This window comes from Dermacentor andersoni, chromosome 8 (genome assembly GCF_023375885.2).
Source record: "Dermacentor andersoni chromosome 8, qqDerAnde1_hic_scaffold, whole genome shotgun sequence".
Taxonomy (NCBI): Eukaryota; Metazoa; Arthropoda; class Arachnida; order Ixodida; family Ixodidae; genus Dermacentor; species Dermacentor andersoni.
The window spans coordinates 43,073,472-43,095,702 of NC_092821.1; the positions used below are offsets into that span (position 1 = coordinate 43,073,472).

Consider the following 22,231-nt stretch of genomic DNA (forward strand, 5'->3'; position numbering starts at 1 on the left):
ATCTAAATGCATAGCAGAAGCACATGGCTTGGCATGTAAACGGCGGGTCCCGTGGTGGAACGAAGACTGTAGGATCGCTCGAAAGAAACAAAACAAAGCGTGGGGGTTGCTACGCGCTTCTCCCACTGCAGAGAATCTAGTCAACTTTAAGCAAGTAAAATCCCAAGGCAGGAGAACCCGCCGACTGGCCAGAAGAGAAAGCTGGCAGAAGTATTTATCGAGCATTAACTCGTTTACAGACGAGGCCAAAGTCTGGAACAGGGTAAATAGAATTAGAGGGCGACAAACATATTCACTCCCTCTGGTAAATACACAAGGCGATACACTAGAAGATCAGGCAGACTCACTTGCGGAGCACTTTCAGAGCGTGTCAAGTTCAAACAATTATTCGCAATCTTTTCTCATACATAAAGAAATAGAAGAACGTAAGCCTTTAACAAGAAAAAGCCGACAGAATGAGCCTTACAACCGTCCTTTCAGTATTGCCGAATTGAGAGCTGCCTTGAGCGCATGCAAGAGCTCCGCACCAGGATCTGATAGAATCATGTATGAAATGCTCAAAAACTTACAAAATGACACCCAAGAGACACTACTTACACTTTTCAACACTATCTGGGACGCAGGGTACCTTCCGACCGCATGGAAAGAAGCCATTGTGATCCCTGTTCTAAAACAAGGCAAAGATCCTTCATCAGTGGCAAGCTACCGCCCGATAGCCCTCACAAGTTGCATGTGTAAGGTATTTGAAAAAATGATAAATCGGCGACTGATCCATTTCCTTGAAGAGAACAAAATGCTTGATCCCTGTCAGTGTGGCTTCCGAGAAGGGCGCTCCACAACCGACCATCTTGTACGTATTGAAACAAATATCCGGGACGCATTTATACATAAACAGTTCTTCCTCTCGATATTTCTCGATATGGAAAAGGCGTATGACACAACGTGGCGTTACGGAATCTTAAGAGACCTGTCAGAAATGGGCATCCACGGTAATATGTTTAATATAATAAAAAGCTATCTGTCAAATCGTACCTTCCGGGTAAAAGTCGGCAATGCACTCTCACGTCCTTTTACGCAAGAAACGGGTGTACCCCAAGGAGGCGTGCTCAGCTGCACGCTATTTATCGTGAAGATGAACACGCTTCGTGCTTCACTACCACCCGCCATCTTTTACTCTGTCTACGTGGACGACATTCAAATAGGCTTCAAATCCTGTAACCTCGCAGTATGCGAGAGACAGGTACAGCATGGTTTGAACAAGGTGTCAGGGTGGGCAGAGAAAAATGGTTTTAAAATCAATCCTCAAAAGAGTTCTTGTGTGCTGTTCACAAGGAAGAGAGGCCTGGTCCCGGATCCTTGCTTGGCAATGTGTGGACATCAGATACCTGTAAAGAAAGAGCACAAATTTCTAGGTGTTATACTCGACAATAAACTTACTTTCGTTCCACACATTAAACATCTTAAAGAAAAGTGTCTGAAAACAATGAACTTAATGAAACTTCTATCCCAGACTACATGGGGTAGTGATAGGAAGTGTTTAATGAACCTATACAAGAGCCTAATTCGGTCTCGATTGGATTATGGTGCCGTTGTGTATAACTCTGCCGCCCCGAGCGCGCTAAAGATGCTAGACCCAGTCCACCATCTGGGAATCCGACTGGCCACTGGCGCTTTCAGAACGAGTCCCATACAAAGTCTATATGTGGAATCAAATGAATGGTCTCTCCACCTACAGAGATCATACATTAGCTTTAGATATTTCCTTAAAGTACGCGCCAATCCTGAACATCCATGTTTTCATAACGTTACCGATATGACGTGCGCTACACTTTTCAGCAATCGTCCCTCCATAAGACAGCCTTTCTCGCTGCGTGTGAAGCAGCTTAGCGATGAAATGCATGTCCCGCTCCTCGAGCATCGCTTAATGCATTTAACCAAGCTCTTACCTCCTTGGGAGTGGCAGGTGATACAATGTGACATATCCTTTATAAAAGTTACAAAGCACGCTCCTGAGGCTGAAATCCGAATGCATTTCCTAGAACTCCAGCAAAATCACTCCTGCGCAGAGTTCTACACAGACGCTTCGAAGTCAAATGCCGGGGTATCCTATGCAGCCGTCGGCCCATCGTTTTTGGAATCCGATGTACTGCATCCGGAAACAAGTATCTTTACGGCCGAGGCCTACGCACTACTCTCTGCTGTAAAGCACATAAGAAAATCGAAACTTCCAAAAGCAGCGATCTATACAGACTCTCTCAGCGTCGTGAAGGCCTTAATGTCACTCAGCAAACATAAAAATCCCGTATTCAATGAACTGTATTCGGTATTGTGTAAAGCGTACTCATCTAACCAGAACATCATAATATGCTGGGTACCTGGCCATAGAGGTATCGAGGGCAATGTACTGGCTGATAAAATGGCCACATCACTCACATCACTAAACACTTCTTCTGCAGTTGCTGTCCCGTTCACAGATCTGAAGCCTTTCTTGCGTAAGAAACTGCGACAACACTTGCAACGCATGTGGAACGCAGAAATAAACAATAAACTGCACGTTATAAAGCCACAGCTAGGTTTTTCGCCCTTCCCATCCAAATCACGGCGAACAGATGTCCTATTCTGCCGCCTCAGAATAGGGCACACATTTGGTACACACAATTTTCTTCTTACTGGAAACGAACCGCCAACCTGTGGTCGATGTGGTGAGAGGCTGACCGTCCTCCACGTCCTCTTGGAGTGTCGCGAAGCCGAACCTGAAAGAAAGAAGCATTTTCCTCTTGCATATCGTCATTACATCCCTCTGCACCCGGCTATGTTTCTTGGTCATGAACCGCTTTTTAACACCAAGGCAGTCCTCGACTTCTTAAAAGATGTAGTTCTACACGTCATAAGCCCATTAAATTCGTAGAGCATCCTCGCTCCAGAGGATGCCGCTGCGATAATTGTTTTAAATAGCACATGCCTCCAGGCCCTTGTGTTTCAAGGGCTCTAAGGAGGCATTAGTGCTCTAGCATATCTTATATAACCTGATTTATCTTTAGACATCATATCATTCTTTTTAACTGTCTTATTGTTCATAGTACACTTCATAAGTCATCGCCATAATCTTATTATACAGATTTTACGCACTTTAGCGCTACCATTTTTAAGGCCCCTCTACAGCCACGGCACACCAACTTCATAGTACTCATGATTTCACTGCAAAATAATTAACAAGGACATGGCGCTCTTTGGCCATATCTGGCCCTTGCGCCACTAAACCACACACATCATCATCATCATCATTGCCATTCTTCACCAAATGTCATGGCGCTCTTTGGCCATTTCTGGCCCTTGCGCCAAGAAACAATATTCATCAATCAAATCAATCGTACATGACAGTCCTGTGAAGCTCTTGCAGCCTTAGGCTCAACGCGCCGATCGTCAAGGAGGATCTTTTAGGTTGGTCAACGAACACAGTGAATGGTGGTCGCTGATAACTCTAAAGAGGCCGCCATACAAATATGGGCTAAATTTCATAACCGCCCGCACCACGGCGAGGCATCCTTTCTCAATTGTGGAGTAATTAGCCCCTGCATACGGTCCAGGATGTTAATTAGGGCGCCATATTATTTTAGGAAATCCATTCGAATAACCAAATCCTCACAGCACACAGAAGGATGATGAACCATAAATACTTTGTTTAGCGCAATACAATTGACACAAGAAAGGCGACAGGACAAGGCGCTTGTGTCCGTTGCATTGCTCTAAACAAAGTATTTATGGATCCGCACCAACTAGCCCGCCAACGAATTGTGCTGAAGAATTACGAAAGCGGCCACGGAAGAAGAAACGAATATACATCAATATCGGCGCTCACAATTTCTTCGGCGTCAGTGTTTATCGGCTTCACAGCTTTCTGCAGAGCGTTCCTTGGGAGCGTTTTATTGTCTTGCGGCGGGCTTACAACCTTACCCCCTGAGGTCACCGCCTTCACTTGCCCCGGCGTGGGCTGGGAGACCTTCGTCCTCGGAGGTCAGCAAAAGTACGACCACTAGGAAAAGCCATCTGACGTGAAGCAGTTGGAGAGCGCGTCTGATAGTAAATGGGAGGGATCATTCAGCACGGATTCATTATTCGGTTTGCTATTGGAGGTCCCTGTAATATAGTGCCGTCGTGGCATATCCTAGAGATGTCATTTGCGCGTCTACCATCAGGCATGTTGAAATGATGTGTCGCGATGCCAGCAATTACGTGAAATATGACAGGCGCCGCCGCAGTAAAAACACAGTGGGCGCCTATCGACGGTGCGCCATATTTCGGCACTCAATAATTGCGGCCGTCCCGTAGTGTCATTTTGCGGCGTTGACCAAGGCGTGGCGAACGACGGCTGGCGGTATGACTGAAGCAGCATAACGGGTGCGCCCATCGAAGCCTTCTCTTGGGGTGGCGACAAAGGAGCGGCTCTCGGAGGCTGGTGATACGGCGATGTGTTTGTAACGTGTGGTGGACATTGGACAGCAGCGGCGTAACTCGCCGCCGCTGTCCGGGAAAGCCTGCCGGGAAAGCCTGCCTAATTTCGTCGCGTACCACTTCGGCGACTGACGCTACGGGTCTATCCAGTGTTGGTGTCAAAATCTTTTGTTTACTCTCTTATCAATTCACGCAAATGGCTCTGATACTCTTCAGTCACTGCGGCGGCATTGATTGTGGTGCTGGTCGACAGTCGATCATATTGCCTGCATCGTTGATGAAGGGTCCGCTCAGTAGCCGTAGCCTCTGTCATATAGTCAGCGACGGTCACTGGTGGATTCGGCACAAGTCCCGCGAACTGCTCTTTTACACCTCGCAAGAGGTAGCGCAACTTTACATTCGGTCATGGGCGGGTCGTCTCTACGAAAGAGGCAGGTCATGTCCTCGGCGAACATTGTGACCGACTCATTTGGTTGTTGCACCCGTAGCTCCATTATCTGCTGGGCGTGATCGCCTCGGTCGGCACTCGAAAAAGTATCCGTGATCTTCTACCGAAAGTAATTCCATTTCGTTAAGCTAGCTTCGCGGTTCTCATAACCAAGTACGGACACTGCCGTCAAGGGCGAAATAGACGTGGGAGAGCTTTTGCTGTTCAGTTCACTGGTAAATCTGTAGGACGCGTTCATACTTGTCAAGGCAGTCTTCACGGTGTTCGAAGACTGCATCGTGATAGCGATCGGGATCCAGCGTATGCAGAAGGGTTACCTGTTATTGACTGAGAAACCGGCTGCGTTGGGGTGATTGAGGTGGGCTGGTTTCGGCCATTGCGACATGCGAAGAGTTCTAGGAAAGAAGTGATTGAAGAGGGGAGAACTCTAAATCAAGGCCTAGCAGTCGACTACTGCAGCGATGCTTGAGTATTGTAACTGCTTACAATGCGTCCGGGCTAGATGAACGACTCCCAGAAGGACTCCGGGCATCAGGCGCAGCCCGTACCCCGCACCTCCGCCAGTATCGCAGTACAATTCGGACAGAAGACAGGGAGACGTGCTTGAAGAACAGCAGGATAACATGCTTAAAAACAAACAGACTAGATTGGCTTGAATGTCCTTCAAAGCAGAACAGCGACACCTCTTCTTTGTCCTGGCGAGATCTCACTGACCAACTAGATGGAGTCCGTTAATGACCCCATCGTCGTCATCTTCTTCATAGAGCACACGCGTCTATGTCATTGTAAAGCCAGCGCCCGGCTTTTCCATCTTTCGCCTTGAGGAGCAGACGTTGTAAGTTACGATATCGAATTGTGGTCAGAAACGGCGTTTTTCTGTGGCATAAGAAACCTGTAATCCAACTTCTTTGAGGTCCAAATTATCAAGGTCACGCACCTGTAAATGGTGGACCGTCTCATCTAGGATGGCGTGAAACGGTAGCTTGCAAAGGCTATAGACGTCTACTTTCCCTTTTCTTTTCAGACAAGCTCCAGGAGGTAGTGAGTTCACTAGCTTTAGCAAGGTGCCGTCGCCACAAAGGCAAAAGCCATGGATTTCATCTTGCGCCTACATCTTTTCTGCTTTGCATGCTTCGCCCAGCCTGCAGCATGGGTAAATGCGCTTGAAGTTGCGCTGACCTGATGGGTTTTTCAACGCGTCTGTCTTTGTAATAGAATATGAACAACCTGACCTTTGAGCAAGCTAGCTCGACATGAAGTCGGCCTTCGGCGGACATAGCTCTATAACTGCCGTCGACAGCCTGCATTTGTGTTGTCCACTTCTCTTGTGTCCTGTTTGCACGCCTCACATTTTGCATAATAAAAGGGGGAGGAAGGCTGAGAAGCGGGCACTGCAGATGTGGATGAGCAGCAAGGTAGCAAAAATAAAGGTGAATAAATTAAAGCTCTACAAATTCTGTGCCACAGGAGCCACGTGTGCCCTGAAAAAGTTTACAAGTTCTAATGATTTCACACGTGGCTTCGTGTGGCACAGATTCAAAAAAGCATGCTCAAAAACTATCAGTGGGCGGTGTGCCTTGTTTGGATATTCTATGTTGGATACCCAAAAAGAGGCAAAAGGCATGCCATGCCGCCGAGGAGTGATGCAGCCTGTAGAATTTGCTCCGTCTATGTATAGACTGCTGCCCATCAGCTTCTTTGAGCATACATGGAGTCACTGGCACCTCCGTCTGTAAAAGAACGAGTATACGTACTAACCGAGATTACATTTTGCTAGAGGTATAATAAATCTTATTTTCTAAAATGCCCAATCAATGTACAGAAGATTTCTGAGCTAGGACATTGTCCTGCTGAATGCCAGAACAGGGCCGCATCATTGAAACTGTAAAATCTTGTCATCTTCAACTAATGTTCATTCCATGACTGAGTACAGTGATCAAAAATATACAATTGTGTTTGGTCACAGCATTCAACGCTGAAAAGTTTAGTGTACAGTAGAACCTTGTTGATGCGATTCAGATGCGTACCAATTTTCGGTGCCAATCTTCAGAATGATAACCTAAGAAATGGACCCATACAGTTACGTGTTTTTTTACCTGCTAATATTCCCCCAAAACACATTCCTTGGGCACCAATGTACAGTACGTTGCCAAACTTCGATCACATTAAACATTTCCCAGACGCTAGATTCTATGTGGATGAGAAAATGCTCGAGGCACATACAACCGGTCATTAGCCACCTACTGCAGCAGTTTCCCCGCAGTACACGCTTGCCCTTGTCATATGAAAACACAGGCACACTCGGTTTTCTTTTCTGGTACCGTAAAATTTCCTCACGAGCAGTCGCCGTTTTCTTCCTTCATGGTCATTCCATGTTGTATTCCACCGCAATTAGCACATTTACTTATCGGACAGCGCATGAGGCATTTCATTGGAAATGTACTGCACGCCCTTAATACCCTATAAATCAAATGTAGCACTGTTCTCTGTGCCAACTGAACATCCTGTCTCACTCTGGCAGAATCATGCTCAGGCATCGCACACTAGTTCGATTTCGTCGCCATCTTAAAATACTAGGCAATAAAACAAAAAGCGCATCTCGGGGCACTTGGGCCCTACTAGCTTGACGTGTGTACACGTTTCATGCCTCAATAATACTTGCCGATTGGCCGTGTCAAAACTTCAAGCCAAATACCCTGCCTGAAGTAAAGCTGCTAATCCAGGTCAAATCTAAGGAGTGCAAATGTAAGCTTGCCAAATCGGCAAAGAAGACAATGCATCTTGGGCTGCTCAGGCCCCATCAGCTTGGCGCAAGTGTCAGCATTTCAAGCCACAAAGACTCACGCAACGCTTCACATTGTTGATGTAAAGTACAGATGAGTCTGAAAAACTTTTTAGTCAGAAGGGGCAATACATTTTACCATTTAATACATCTTGTCCTGCAATTATTTTTCAAAACTTATAGACAAGGTTCTACTGTATATGCAGGATAACTCATTACTGCAAGTCACATTGGCATGTTTGCATGCGCCTAATTCTAAAGCACTCACCGCTGACAAAAATAACAGTTAAACATTCTTTGCAGCGAGATGCCAGAAACTCCAACGTCGCGAGTATGGGGTTTTTCTGCAAAGAGTAAATAAGTGGACTTAAATTCTTGAACTTCTAGATATTGTTAAGAGAGGGGGCTCTGAAACACTTTTCTAAAAAATCGTACATTGGCCTTACAACACACAGCCTACACAGCACACCAACACCATCTCGGAGGCCATGCACAGCAGACGCAGCTACGAGCATTGCAAAGAACAAATGATTTTTGCCGTTGAAATTTCAGACATAGCTTTCATTTATTTAACTAAAAAAATTATGTATTACTGGAAATGGTCTCACAAAGTTGGGCCAACTGCTTTCAATGACAACATTGGTACATGCGAGAGCAACTTTTTGACACAAGATTGTAAATTTCCTCCTGCACGCTGTGCAATATTTGGCTCACATGTTCACAGGAGCCTCATTAACAGATCGTCACACTTTTTTTTACTATGTTCAAAAAGTGTTACTGGGGGGCATTCTGTAAAAGTTCACCTAATGGACTGTCCATTTCTGCCGCTGCTGATTGGATGCAGCTGTACGAGCGAGGAGGAGACGAGCAGCCCTAGACAATCAGCAGCGGCCGAAATGAAGTCCACTAGGTGAACACTTACAGAATATCCCCCCCAGGACCGACTAAACTATTTTTTAACAAAAGCTTTTTTTACAAGCAGCTCTTAACTGCACATAATCGAGTCTAATGTGAAGAAACAAAATAAAACATCTGCATGGTTCATAAGCCATGCTGTTTCATGGATCAGAAACACAAAAGGGGAAAGGCAGAATGACAATGCAACATGCATTGTTTTTCATACCTGTTGTTCAACATGCAATGTTCATATTTTGTTCACATGTAAGACATCTGACGTACACATGCAAAAAACATTGAATGCATCAGCTGCAAGTATTACAATTTATTGGTGCATTTATTTCAATTTTTCATAAATATCTGAAGCAACAGACAATGAAGGCAGGGAGAGCATAAGAAAAGTGAATAGTTATTTTAATTGATATGTACATATAGAGTGAAGGAAAATGAAACCTCATAAAAGCACCTCATGGCTTTAAGTCATGTTATGAAGTGGTATATGAGGGGTTATCGGCTAGCCAGTGGCGTAGTCAGCATTTTTTTTTTGGTGGGCCGCACATTTGACTGGGGAGAGGGCAGCAGAGTTGGGCAAGCCAATACTAAAAAAAGCTTCAGGAGAGGTGTGTGTCTGGTGTGCTACCCTCTGCTACGCCACTAGCACTAGCTGCCTGCTCTTACGCTCACATACTGACATGACCGATGCTGGCTAATTTCAGGGCTAATCTTGTGCACAAACCACCAAGAAACTGGCCAGAGGGATAACACCACTGTAGCTTAATCAGCAGCGCACTGTACGCGCAGTGCAGAGATGTGAATTTGATTCTCACCTGTGACACGTCTTTTTGGTCACATTTATTTCTCTTCACAAATTGTTACATTTCAATGAAACAACTTCCCCTACACTTTTTCACGCTTTGTGCCTGTCTTATACAATTGTGACCAACAAAAATTGAGCCCCTCAGTTCCCCCGTTCTCACTTGACTAAATGGTATCGACATTTTGTCTATAGCATTTTAACGCCATGTTAGCGTGCAAAAGTGCTTAATACCTTAATGCTTTTACCAGGGTACACATGCATAATAAATTGAACTTGGGTGTTTACCTGCTGCAACATGTGAGAATGCGGCAACCTCGCTGTCATCGGCATGCTTGAGGACAATGTCGCGTAGCTGCTCATATCCTTGGGCGAAGCAGTCTCCAGCATTCTTTTTGAACACAATGCTGAATTCTAAAAGTAGCTGACAGTAAAAAGCAAGACGATTACCATAAGTTGCCATAAAACCACACAATGGAAACATACCGAAGCCTCCGATGCCAAAAATGGGAACAGCATCAATGCCTGTGATATCGTGAGGCTGCGAAGGCGTTCATGCCGCTCCTGGGCAGTGGCCAGAAGGCGTGGCCTCACGTCATCGTTCACAGTAGTCGCTACATTTTGTTGCAGCCATTCGTTATGCCGCTGCAGCGATTCGGCCGTCTCACCATAAACACCCAGATGGCTGCAGTCCTGCAATGTATACAAGAAAGGATTGCAGAACTGAAGCTTTAAACATGGAACAATTCCAGCCTAATGACAGACATATCATTTCTGTGGCTCTCAATATAATGTTTAGCATGCAGTGCTTTGTGCAGCAATTTATCAAGTTAGTGTTCACATGAAGCTCTCATCAGATTATGCTCACTTTGCTCTGAATTCGCACTGCTGCTGACTGTCAAATACTATAGAGCCAAATCTCGTTATAGTGAACCCTACATTAATTTCTCAAATTTACGAATAGCTTAAAGATCCCCGCCAGATTGCCTATATTTTCAGAGTAAAAAAATCTTGGAACTACAAATTTCAATACAGCGCATATTTCAGAATAACGCACATGGTTTCTTTTCCCCGTTATAACCGAGGAACATCAGTATTACGAATTCGGCTAAAAGTAACAGCGCCGCAACCCTCGCGTGAAACAGAAACTGCAAATGCAGTAGCTATCATCAGCACGATGCCGAGTGTCAAATGCTTCACCAGAACCTTCACCAAGAACTTCATGACAAAGGTTTGGCAATGTTCACACAAGGTACAATGATGAATGCAGCTAGCGATGGCAGTTTTCGCTGCAGGAGAAATTGGACGTATTGCAGGAAATCGATGCAGGGAAAAAGCAAATCGATGTGTGCAGACAGCGTGGCATTGCCCCATAGTCCATCGCGACCATTTTGAAAGACGGAGACAAGACTGTCAAGCTTCACCGGGAATCGCAGCTCACTCCTACAAGGAAACGACCGCGACTGGGAAACTTTCAAAATGTGGACCAAGCTGTTCTCATGTGGTTCAAAGACACCAGACTGCAAAACGTTCCCATGTCTGGCCCAATGCTCCAAGAAAAAGCCAGCGAATTTGCTAATGCACCTGAAATAACTGGGTTCGACGCCAGTGCGGGTTGGCTTTTTTGTTTCCCCAAAACGAACAAAATAACTTTGCAGGTAGTCTCGGGCGATGAAAAGGCTTCTGACAGAGAAGGTGCAGATTCCTGGCACAATGATCGTTTTCTAGAGGTTGTTGAATCGCAATCTGAAGATATTTTCAACGCGAATGAGACCGCATGTTTTTACCAACTACTGCCAGACCAGACAATGCACTTCAAAGGGCAGCAGTGCAAAGGAGGCAAGAAGTAACATCTTCACATTACAGTCCTGCTCTGCAGTAATGCAACAGGCACGAAGAAAATTGAACTGATCATCGGCAAGTACGCGAAGCCTCGCTGCATGGGACATGGCGTTACCGTACGACTACTTCGGTAGCAAATAAGCCTGGATGACCAGAGAACTCTTTTCCGAGTAGCTCTTCAAAGTTGACGACCAGATGAGGACGGATGACCGAAGTATTCCCTTGGTAGTCAACTATTGAGCTCACATTGTGAATGTTCACTTGATGCATGATCGCTTCGAGTTTCTGCAGCCAAACAACACGTCCTTGCTGTCCAGGACATTATAAAGCGTGTGAAAGCAGAATTTCGTAAGCGCCTTGTGGAGCAGTTGATTAACAACCTCCGATTAAAGCAGCCGACTGCAATCATTCTTCAGGCAGCGGATATGCTCACAGGAGCTTGGTGGAACTTGAAGGCATTCACCATTGGCAACTGCTGGCGAAAAGCAGCGCCTGTGCAGCTTGAAGATGACTTGGAGATGACCAACAACAACAACACAGGAGACCTGTAGGCCAAGGTTGCGGAAATGCTGCCCACCGACTCTTCCTTTGACTATATGGAGAGCGACAGCGCAGCACTAACGGCGGTGGACCTGACAACCAAACAGATTGTTAACTGCGTTTGCGGTGTCTCCAGTGACGATGAAGACCCGAAGGAAGACGACTGTGGGTCACCGAACACAGAAGATCATGTCGAACATTGATGTTTTAGTGCACGGAAACAAAGTCCGCACTTTCATCACTTGGTACAATGACATACCCAATTAGTTACTGCAAAAAGTGGAAGATGTAGACGCATTCCTAATTCGTCGTGCCTGCTGCACGCTCCAGAAGAAAATCACCGATTTCTTCAAGTAAAGCAGCTTGGAAGTGAGTGAAACATTTTTATTTAGAGCATGCTTGTCTGCACAAGCATCTACTGCCAAGGTACATCATTTTTATTCCTAGGTTTGTCCACTGGCTTATAACCGCAAGTTTTTCGTTACAATATTTCAAAATAAACAATTTTCGGTGGTCCCGTTTGATTCGTTATATCGAGATTAGACTCTACTGTTTGTAGAAAGATGGGCGCCACCAGGCACTTTGCCTTCTGCCCTCCTAATGAAGCGTACATGTATTTATACACTGAATAAACTCCACGTGTGCAAATGCCAGGAAGCAGTGCAATGTTCTGGGGTGCGGGAATATTAGAAAATTTATAATAACAAATGAAATACAGTGGACACCCATTAAACGAAACTCAGTTAAATGAAAATTACTGATAAACAGAAGTACATAGGTAGGTTGGTTGCCTATGTCCGGCGCAGTAAAATCCCTTGGTTAATTGAAAGATTACTGATTTGTGACTTTTTGTTAAATGGCACAAAACTAAACACTAGGAATGAAATAAACCTTCATAGCCAACTCCATGGCCAGGACAAGCCAATCCAGTAGTGATCCAGGGGCTTCAGCGAGCTTGCTAACTATTCATGCAGTGGTTTGTGCTGTTCTGTTTCAGAACAACAGGCATTGGGTGTTTAAGACTAATGGAGAGCGTGAAACCATCTCAACCAGTTTGATTTACCATAAACCATACAGAATGGTTTCGATAAGCACTGCTTAGATTGAGATGAACAAGCAATGCGCTGTGCTATACCAGAACAATAGGTCAACACAAGAATAACTGTTTTCATAGTAACAGAGAAAGCTAAGTGGGGCCTGGAGAGGTTAACCTAGTGAGAGGCCAGGCGTGCAAGGAAAAGAAAATATATCAACACAAGTTTTATGATAAGCAGCCTTGCCTTATTATAGTGTAAGTACAAGCACAATGAACTGCCATTAACAATGAGTATTAGTTGTAATACTGTACTAATGGTTCTCCGAAAAGGACATCTTTGGGCATGCAGTGTCAAACAAAGACTCACAAACAGGCGGCACAACCTCTTATTTGAAGTCTGTGAGGGAGGCTGCCGTGTCCTTTTGTGAAGGCTCTGCTCCCGCTTTTGTACCATCTCTGGCCGGCAGTTCTCCACCTTCTTCCTCATAGTTTTAAATTGGTTACGCAGGCCGAGAACCCATGACTCCTGCAAATTACATGAATTAGCAACACATAGGAAGTAAACACTGCATAATGAAAACATGAGTGAGCTATGTGACCAACAATACACTTACAAGGTGAAATAAAAACGTTTCAAGACTGGCTCTATTTTGAAGGAAGTAATTTCTGCATGTGCATTCAAACACTGTAACCTTCAAAAAAGTTCCCTTGCGGGGCAATAGGGTGCTCCCAATGTCCCTGCCACTTTGCAAGTAAGTGTTGGAAGCGTTTCCCAGAAAGAGTCGAGCACCCTCATCCTACCGAGATTATTTGCAAATTTTACAACTCAATAACAAGATTTATTGCAACTTTTGCAATGAGCTCTAAATTTTTTTGAGGAGAATGAAATAAGAAAGAGCAAATCCTGATGAATGACCTTCCTTTCACATCAATGATCATCAGTTGGGAGAAAACTTAGGCGTGCAGGCGCACCCCTCAGACAAGGCAATAGTCATTAGAAGAAAAGGCCAATATCTCCACAATCGAAAAAAGGCTAAAAAAGTCTGCAACTTGACAGACTGCGTGCCCATTAGGTTTTTGCTTGCATTTAAAGTATTTTTCATCAGGAATTCCTCCTGAATGGCCAGATATAAACAGCGCATTTCACTGCTAAGTTTCAGAACATCTGAAGGGGTCGTTCAATGAAAATGACCAGGTCTGGGGCGCACAAGGAGCTGGATGCTGCAGAACACCAATGCACACTGTCACAGAGAACTATGCACAAGCGAGTTTATTGCCGGAAGCATTGTTTCTCTTGCATATTTACCCTACTAATTCAGATTTGGCTCACCCTTATTTCACTTTTCTCAAAATGAGAAATATGGCTCAAATGTTGACAATTTTATAAGAGTGCTTTAATCAAGTGTAAATTGCAGGAGAGGGTGCTTGGCTCATTTGGAAAGGATACGTTCGCAAAGTGGCAGGAGCACTTGATTGTTGGGCAAGGGTGACGGTGTTTTTCAAAGGTGACAGTGTTTTAATGCACATAAATCACTCTGTTCAAGATAGAGGCAGTCTCGACATCCTTTCATACTACCTTGTATATACACAGCTTTTGATGTAAAGTTCCAAGACATTTATTTTCTTTTGTATAAGTGATTCCCTGAAGCATTTGTTTGCAAGTATGTACAACACCTTTTGGACTGAAACTGTGTTTTTCGCTTTATTGCTGTGGCAGCCACGATAGCATTATGTGGTGGAAAATCCTTTGTAATTAGTTGGCACATACCACTGTGAGTGACTGTGAAAAGGACATCTCTGTAGAACGTGTAAACAAAGTTCTCAGTGAAGCTTGGCAAGACAGAGGAGAGGGACCTGTAAGAGCTTCTTTGTGTCACTTATGGCAACAATATTATTGTGGACAAACATGTGGAAGTGGTTAAACCAGTTTGACTTGGGAGAAGTGTCTGCAGGAAATTACACAGGGCTGGGGCAACTTTTAACCTCACAGAATGATGACATGGTTTGGATCAGGGACATCGTAGAGCAAGAGCTCACTGTTACAGCACACATGCTATCGATGCCCTTGACATGAGTAAAACATGTCACCAAATTTTGTGCAAGTTGGTAAAATGAAATTTTAATGCCAGACAAGTACCGCACTCCCTCACTCAGGATTACAACAGAAATGTCAGTTTGTGCGCCTACTTGCTCGTAGGCGCACACAGGGATGCTGCATTCATCAACAGCATCATGACCGACAACAAAAGATGGTGCTTTCATTAGAACCCTCAAACGAACAAGCAGAGCATTAAATGATGGTTTATGAGCTAACCGACATCAGTACAGCTGCAGCAGCAGCAGCAGTCTAAAGCAAAGACGAGCTTCATAGTCTTTTTTCGATGCCGGAAGTGTCGCACACCATGAGTCTCTCACAAGGGTTGACAGTAAGTTGAGTTTTATATCGGTGTGCCCATATGCATGCATGACACATGGGACGCTGTCGCCCTCACGTATGATCTTCTGGACAATAAGCGTTCAGCATAATGCGAGGCTGCACACTGCCCTGGTCCTGAAAATTCATTCCGACACTCAGCATAGCTGTACTCCCGTGTGTGCTATACTTTAGATTTTTCCCTGTACCATTTTTTTTATTTCTTAATTTAAAGAGAGCCCTAAAAATGCTGGATAGAATGAGCTGAGGCCGTTAAGGATATAAAGGAGCTTGAAGGAAAGCAACAAAGCTGACAGCCCTGCCAGTAACAACTTATTCTACTTCTGAGACCTCAAGAAGCGTTGCAAGCTGAATAAGAATGCAAGCTACAATGTTAAAATGTTGAATGCCTTTTTATAGACTCAACCTTCAAACTTTACGGACAAAGGTTGTACTAGGGCCCTTCAATCCTTCTGTTTTTGTCAAGAAACTTCCACGAAAGTGTCACTTAGGGATAGAAAGTGCCACAAGAGGCAATGACCTAACTAGAGAGCATCAGTCTACCATGCTGGGATGGCAGGAGCAGCACAATTATGCAAATTTTTCACCAAGACAAGCACCTCCCCACATTTGATTTAAGCAGTTTGCAGGCTGAACATGCTACAGGAAGTTTAGGTCAAATAATTTAGCGTGCGATGCATTTGTGGTATACATCACAGTAATTATGTAATGAACATGGCCCACCAAGTCACATCACTCACAGAAATAGTTCTGGTTGGCCTTGTCACGGTGATGGCAGCTGGTCATGCCTTTCCTCCTCCTCCTCATCATCATCACCAGCCTTGCTATGCCCACTGCAGGGCAAAGGCCTCTCCCATACTTCTCCAACTACACCGGTCTTGTGCTAATTGTGGCCATGTTGTCCCTGTCTTGGAATCTAGTCCGTAACCCCTAATAACCTTTCTCCCTAACTGTCCATTAAGCCAAGTACCCAGCACAAACTACTTAGCACAAATTGAAGTAATATGTAAAATGCACCTGTTCATTCTAAGAGGTGTATATGCATGGCTTACATATGGAAATTCTTGTTTTCAGTCTGAACTATTTTTGTACAATTATTCATCAATGGTGTTTAATATCTTAAGCCAGGACGATTAGAGACCGCTTTAGAGGAGGCCTTCAGAACCTGCAACTTTGTGCTTATCAGAATTGCCATGGTAACAAGTCATAGTTGCATGTAGGAAAACCATGGATCACCTAGTCAACCTGCTACCTCCACAGCTGCCTGTATACACGTAGTAAGAATAAGTTCTCATGCTCAGACACTTCACTTGTAGACTCAGTGGCCAAAAGCCATTCTGGAACAATTAAAAATATGACTATATCTAAAACCAATTATGTGAAATGTTACGGCCAGCAACGACACACTGCATGGCACAATTTATACCATATTGGAACTAAATATTTTTTGTCTAAATTTGCGGCAGTCTAGCTCCAAAACAATTGCTTAGCACAGTACCATTCAGCTCATTATACAAGGTAGGTATTCAGTGACAAATATGACAAGCTAACAGGCACAGTTACAGTCATGAACAAAAGATTAGTGATGCTTACCAAGCCGCTTGTCTTGCCATTGACGTTATCCAGTAGGTGCGGATACTTCAACACAAGGGCTTCCGCCGCTGTTCTGTACAGCTCGCGTGATGGATACCTATAAGCAAATTGTGGTTACCATTATGTTGTGCCAGTGCAGTGTGGCAATAGTACTTAGGAGAATAACTCAGAAGTTCAAAAATAATTTTACCTCCCACTATAATTTTATGTAAATCAGGTCAATATCATTATAACAACAATGGGAACACAATGACTGGCCTGTATATGAAAGCACAACGTACCAAGCCAGCCTGAAGCACGCCTGGAACAGGCGGTCCACAACAGCACGGCGCACTGGCCCACTGATGGGTGTGCCCCTTGAGAGCACCTCCTCGTACGGCCCAAATGTCGGCAACACGAAATTTAAATAGTCGTGCCGATCTTCAATGGGCACGGGTGCTGCCTCTACAACTGTGAAGCCAGAGGTACCAGCTCTGAAAGAAAGCACACATACATTGCAACCGTGGTATTAAATGTTCTTTGAAGTTGCAATAGATGGCATAGGCATAAAGCTATTATGATGTATTCAATCTTACATGACTTCAAGACCACTGGTGCTTCGAGTGGCTGCCGAGTTGGCATCGTGCACATCCGTGTGTGCGACCTGTGGAGGGCTTGTGCACTGCAAAACAATAAGGCCTTTGTGCAACAGCTTCTAGTTTTTACCTCAGTAGAAATCTGTTCGAGTAAAGAAATAGTACTGCAAAATGGCAGAATGCATTTGGGCTCATAAAACTGTACTAAAACCAGCAAGCAAGCATGAAAGCCATATAGAGCACTGAAAGAAGCAAGAATATGTGGGAAATTGCTTGAAACATTAGCAGGTGAAATGTTCATTTCTGCTCTTTGTGCAGGATGCATAATACGCATGGTAACTGTAAACTGTTTGGATTATTGGAGAACAAGTATGTCTGTTGGGAGTTTCACCAGCTGTTTGCCTTCTGTGCTGCTAATGGCGGCGCTGGGTTTGGAACGCTGGTAACATTATCAAAGGTGCTTTTATCTCTCATCTGCAAGTGTATGAGCACAATCACAGAATTTCCTCTTTTTTATTTATTTATTGGTTCCTCAAGGGCCCTGACGGGCATTACATGAGGGGTGGGCATACATACGGCACATGGCGTTATCGAGAATCATCATGGGCGTGCTTCAATGGTTCGCTTAAAACACTGAGAATCGATGATAATAGCATTTCCAGCTGGCAGGTCATTCCAGTCTCGAGCAGCGCGCAAAAAAAAAGATTGCTGGGAAGTAGTGATGTGGGCATATTCAGGATACACTGCATTGGGATGGGTGGTGCGAGAAATGCGGTGGGCTCTTCTGATGTACTTATTTTCAATGGGCAAAGAATGGAAAAACTTGCGATACAGGCAAAGTCTAGCGATTCTGTGGTGGGAAACGAGTGGAAAGGTTAAGCTTGGTTTTCAGGGCAGGATGCTTGAACCACGAAAGTACTCGTAAAGTATGAATCTTGTTGCGCGAATTTCAACGTATTCCAGAACATTCATCAAGTTAATTTCGTGAGGATCAAAAACAGCACTAGAGTATTCAAGCTTACGTCGGATAAAGGTTATGTAGGCTAGTCATTTAACTGAAGGAAACGTCAGGGCAAGATTACGGCGGAGTTATCCAAGCACACGGTTAGTAGAATTTGTAATGCTATTAAGGTGAGTGGACCAAGTTAAATGAGACGAAACATAAACACTAAGGTGTTTTAACGAATCAGTAGTGTCGATCAACTGGTTGTTAGTGGAATAATTGGATAAGACGTAATTGCGGTGACGCTGAAAAGATATTAGCTTTGTTTTAGGGACGTTTAAGCGAAACGAGCCAAGTGTTACACCACTGTTGGATGCGATTAAGACTGTCTTGAAGAGCAGTGGTTTCAGCGCTGTTGGTGATTGAACGATAAATTACACAATCGTCAGCGAAGAGACGAATGCCAGAGGAAATATTACAAGGCAAATAATATACATCAAGAAGGGGTCCCAGGACCGTACCTTGCGGTACACCGCCTGAGAGTACAGGTGCTAAAGATGATGGCGTGAATTGGCATTAACAAACTGCTGTCAGCCTGTTATAGAACCTTGAATCCAGTTAAGAACACAGGGGTGAAGGTTAAGTGATGATAATTTTAGTAGTAGGCGAACATGGGGAACTTTATCAAAGGCTTTCTCAAAATCAATAAAAATTGCATCAGTAGGGATGTTGCTATCTAGACTAGAGTGGATATCATGAAGAAAAAGAGCGAGTTGCATATCGCACGAATGACTTTTCTGAAAGCCGTGCTGGGTTGGGTGAAAGAAACTCAGATGTTAGAAATGTAGCAATGTGCGAGTATAAAATGTGCTCCATTACCTTACAGCAAACGCTAGCGATAGAAATTGGGCGATAATTATTCGGGCATGGCTGGCTTCCACTTTTATGGACTGGAATGACCTTACCTGCCCGCCAATTGCGTGCTACACAGCCGGTGTTTAAAGATTCCTGAAAATTTAGTGACAAGAAAAGGCTGCAAATATGTTTAGTGTTTTTCAATGTTTTGGCGTTAATGCCGTCAATTCACGTAGATGAATTTTCTAGCGAATCAATTACCTTTACTATTCCATGTTGTTCGAAAATGATGTTATTCATTGGTTGGTGCGCAAAGGCCGGCGCATCATGATTATTTAGGGGTTCATTCATTAAAATTTTACTGAAGGTGTCGTTCATGATATTAGGAACTTCAGAGTCGGCAACCGGAAAGCCAGAGTTATTGCAAAGAGATATCAAGTTAGATTGATTTGGATTTATAGTTTTCCAGAAGCGCTTAGGGTCACTTCGAAGCATGCAAGGTAGAGTTTCGGAAAAGAAATTACGTTTCGTCTGTTGCAATAAAGTGTCAAACTCTTTGGCTGCGCTGTATTACTTCACCCATGTGCAACTACACGGCTCGGAACAAACGTTTCTTGTTATTGTTGAAACGTTTTAGTGCTGCATTAAACCATGGGGAAGCTGCTCACTCTGTTACTGTGATGCTAGGAATGTACAGTTTTATTAAGCATTGTAACTCGGTCTTAAAAAGCAACCAATTAGATTCAAGGGAGCGTTGTGGGAAGCCACTGGAAAAGCTATAAAAAAGATATGGTTAGACCCGCGTTAATACTGGCGTAATCACTTTTGTCATATAGCGTGAGGATCTATGTGGTTTTTCTGCTTTTAAGTATGTCGCAAGAAAATGTGGAGTGCACAGCCATGTGATAACTAAGGCCATGCAGGCAGGTGACAGGGGAGAAGTTTTCAGCATGGGTAGTTAGAACGAGATCAAAAATGTTAGAAGAATGATCTGTGATGCGGGTTGCCTGGGTCACCAATTGTGACAAACCAATCGTGAGGCATACATTTACAAATTCGCTACCGGCGCTATTTTTTGATAACATGGAAGCAGGATCGGACCACTCAACCGAAGGGACATTGAAGTCTCCAAAAAGAAGAATCGGACTGTTAGGGTATCTCACTTTTAATGTGCTTAAGGCATCATGAAGTAGTTGCCTAAAGGAGCTGTCACTGTTAGGGGCACGATAACAGACACCAATAAGAACGCATGGATCAGCAGCACTGCAACTGAGCCAAATCATTCCCAATGCAGACAGAATTTTCACAGGCGAACACCGTAGATTACGGTTAGTGGCAATAAGTGGCAATTTCACTCACATGCTCTCATGCTTGTATGCACAGTATGGTCTTGTGCTGCTAACATTTTCTTTCCACCATAAATGATTATTTTTATTTAAACAAACACCATATTTTAATGCCTGGGCTGCATAAAACCCCAGCCGTCATGGTCATAGCGCTAAAACACATCTTGATTCGTTTGCAAAGCATCACATCAGCTAATTTAAACTGGTGTCTGTGGCACTTGGCAATTTATAACATTACCACACTACTCAAGAAATAGAACTTTCTCATGCAATCCCACAATACTTTGTGGGTGCGCTGTGTGCTTTGAGTAAAACGTGTATGTCGAACATGCAGGCATATATGGCGTGTACTTTGAAAAACAGTCACATGTTCACCGGTTTGTCAGTCACATGTTGAGCACTATACAACGAAAAAAGATTTTTGCCTATACCACTGTCTGTTTCATGAGAAAGCTAAGATGTACTAAGATTGAATTTATAGCCTTGGTACTTCCAATATTGCATAAATGTGTAGCAATCCACCAAAGCTATGAAGTAGCTCGCAATATAATATTTTCATTGAGCGCATTAATCATAAGTGAAGCCCGTTGCTGCTCAGTGGCGAACATTTTTTTGAAAGTGGCTCTAGTCGGCTGTACATCAAAAGTTAGTAGGGTCTTTTTCTTACGTTTTGGGGCACATGCTAAACAGCAGCACGGTTCATGCATTAAATCACCACTCACGGCTAATATCACAAGAAGCCAACAAACACTGATGTCAAGGACAACATAGGGAAATTACTTGTGCTTAATAAATGAAAGAAAGCAACGATATATTAATGTAGATGAAAGTGGATGAAGAAAGAACTTGCCGCAGGTGGGGAGCTATCCCACAACCTTCACATTACGTGTGCGATGCTCAACCAATTGAGCTACTGCGGTGCCATTTCCCCATCCATTTTTTTTTGGGGGGGGGGGGGGGCATTTATGTTTTACTACTAGAACTAACCCTGGGAGTGTTAGCCAATGCCACCACTCACAAACTTTGGCAGAGGATGTGGAACATCCTTTCTGCGGCAGACGTCACAAGAATGTGATCTTTTTGGGTGAACGCAACCGGTCAGTGTTTGTCGGCTTCTTATGATACGACTAATCAAAATCGGGTCCCTCAGTTAACCCCCTTTCTTCTCGTTTGCCACTCATGGCTAAGCAGTTCACTTCGTCAGTGCACTTGCATAGCTTCGCAAAGCGCATTAAACAAATTCACATTTTCACTCTCAGGCGTGTCGCTAGCGTGATGACTGTCTCGGTGGTGTACACACACTTCCCATAAGCCCTTTTGCGACCACTGGTGGCGCTTGCATGCCAGAGAAAGGTCTAGCGCCCTGACCGAGGTGGAATGTAGTTGAGCACAATCAACACATTTTTATCATAATGTCACTTATTTGTTGCTGACTAAAACTGTGGGAGCTTGAAATTATCAAGGTCTGTTGACAGTTGGTTACTTTCAATGAGTAGATATATCTAGTTCAATCATGTTTCACAGTCATGAAGTCTATTACAGACTATATCTTGTAAAGGAACATCTCATGCAATCATCAATTTTTCGAGCAGGCACTAAACTATGTTACTTATGGCACAGCACATCCCCTTCTGTCATATCTTTTTTTTAAAATACATCCTTGTCACAATAACT

At 44.0% G+C, this 22,231-nt stretch overlaps 1 long non-coding RNA gene across 1 annotated transcript in view; it reads right to left on the bottom strand.

Moving 5' to 3' along the window:
- Nucleotides 1-598: 598 nt before the first annotated feature.
- LOC140220018 (uncharacterized) overlaps nucleotides 599-22,231 on the bottom strand; it is a 102,092-nt gene continuing 80,459 nt past the window's right edge. The window contains exons 2-3 of the long non-coding RNA XR_011896269.1: nucleotides 2,689-2,753; nucleotides 599-1,385 (exon numbers count right to left, since the gene is read on the bottom strand). This is a non-coding gene — a long non-coding RNA (uncharacterized lncRNA). The remainder of the gene's footprint in view (nucleotides 1,386-2,688; nucleotides 2,754-22,231) is intronic.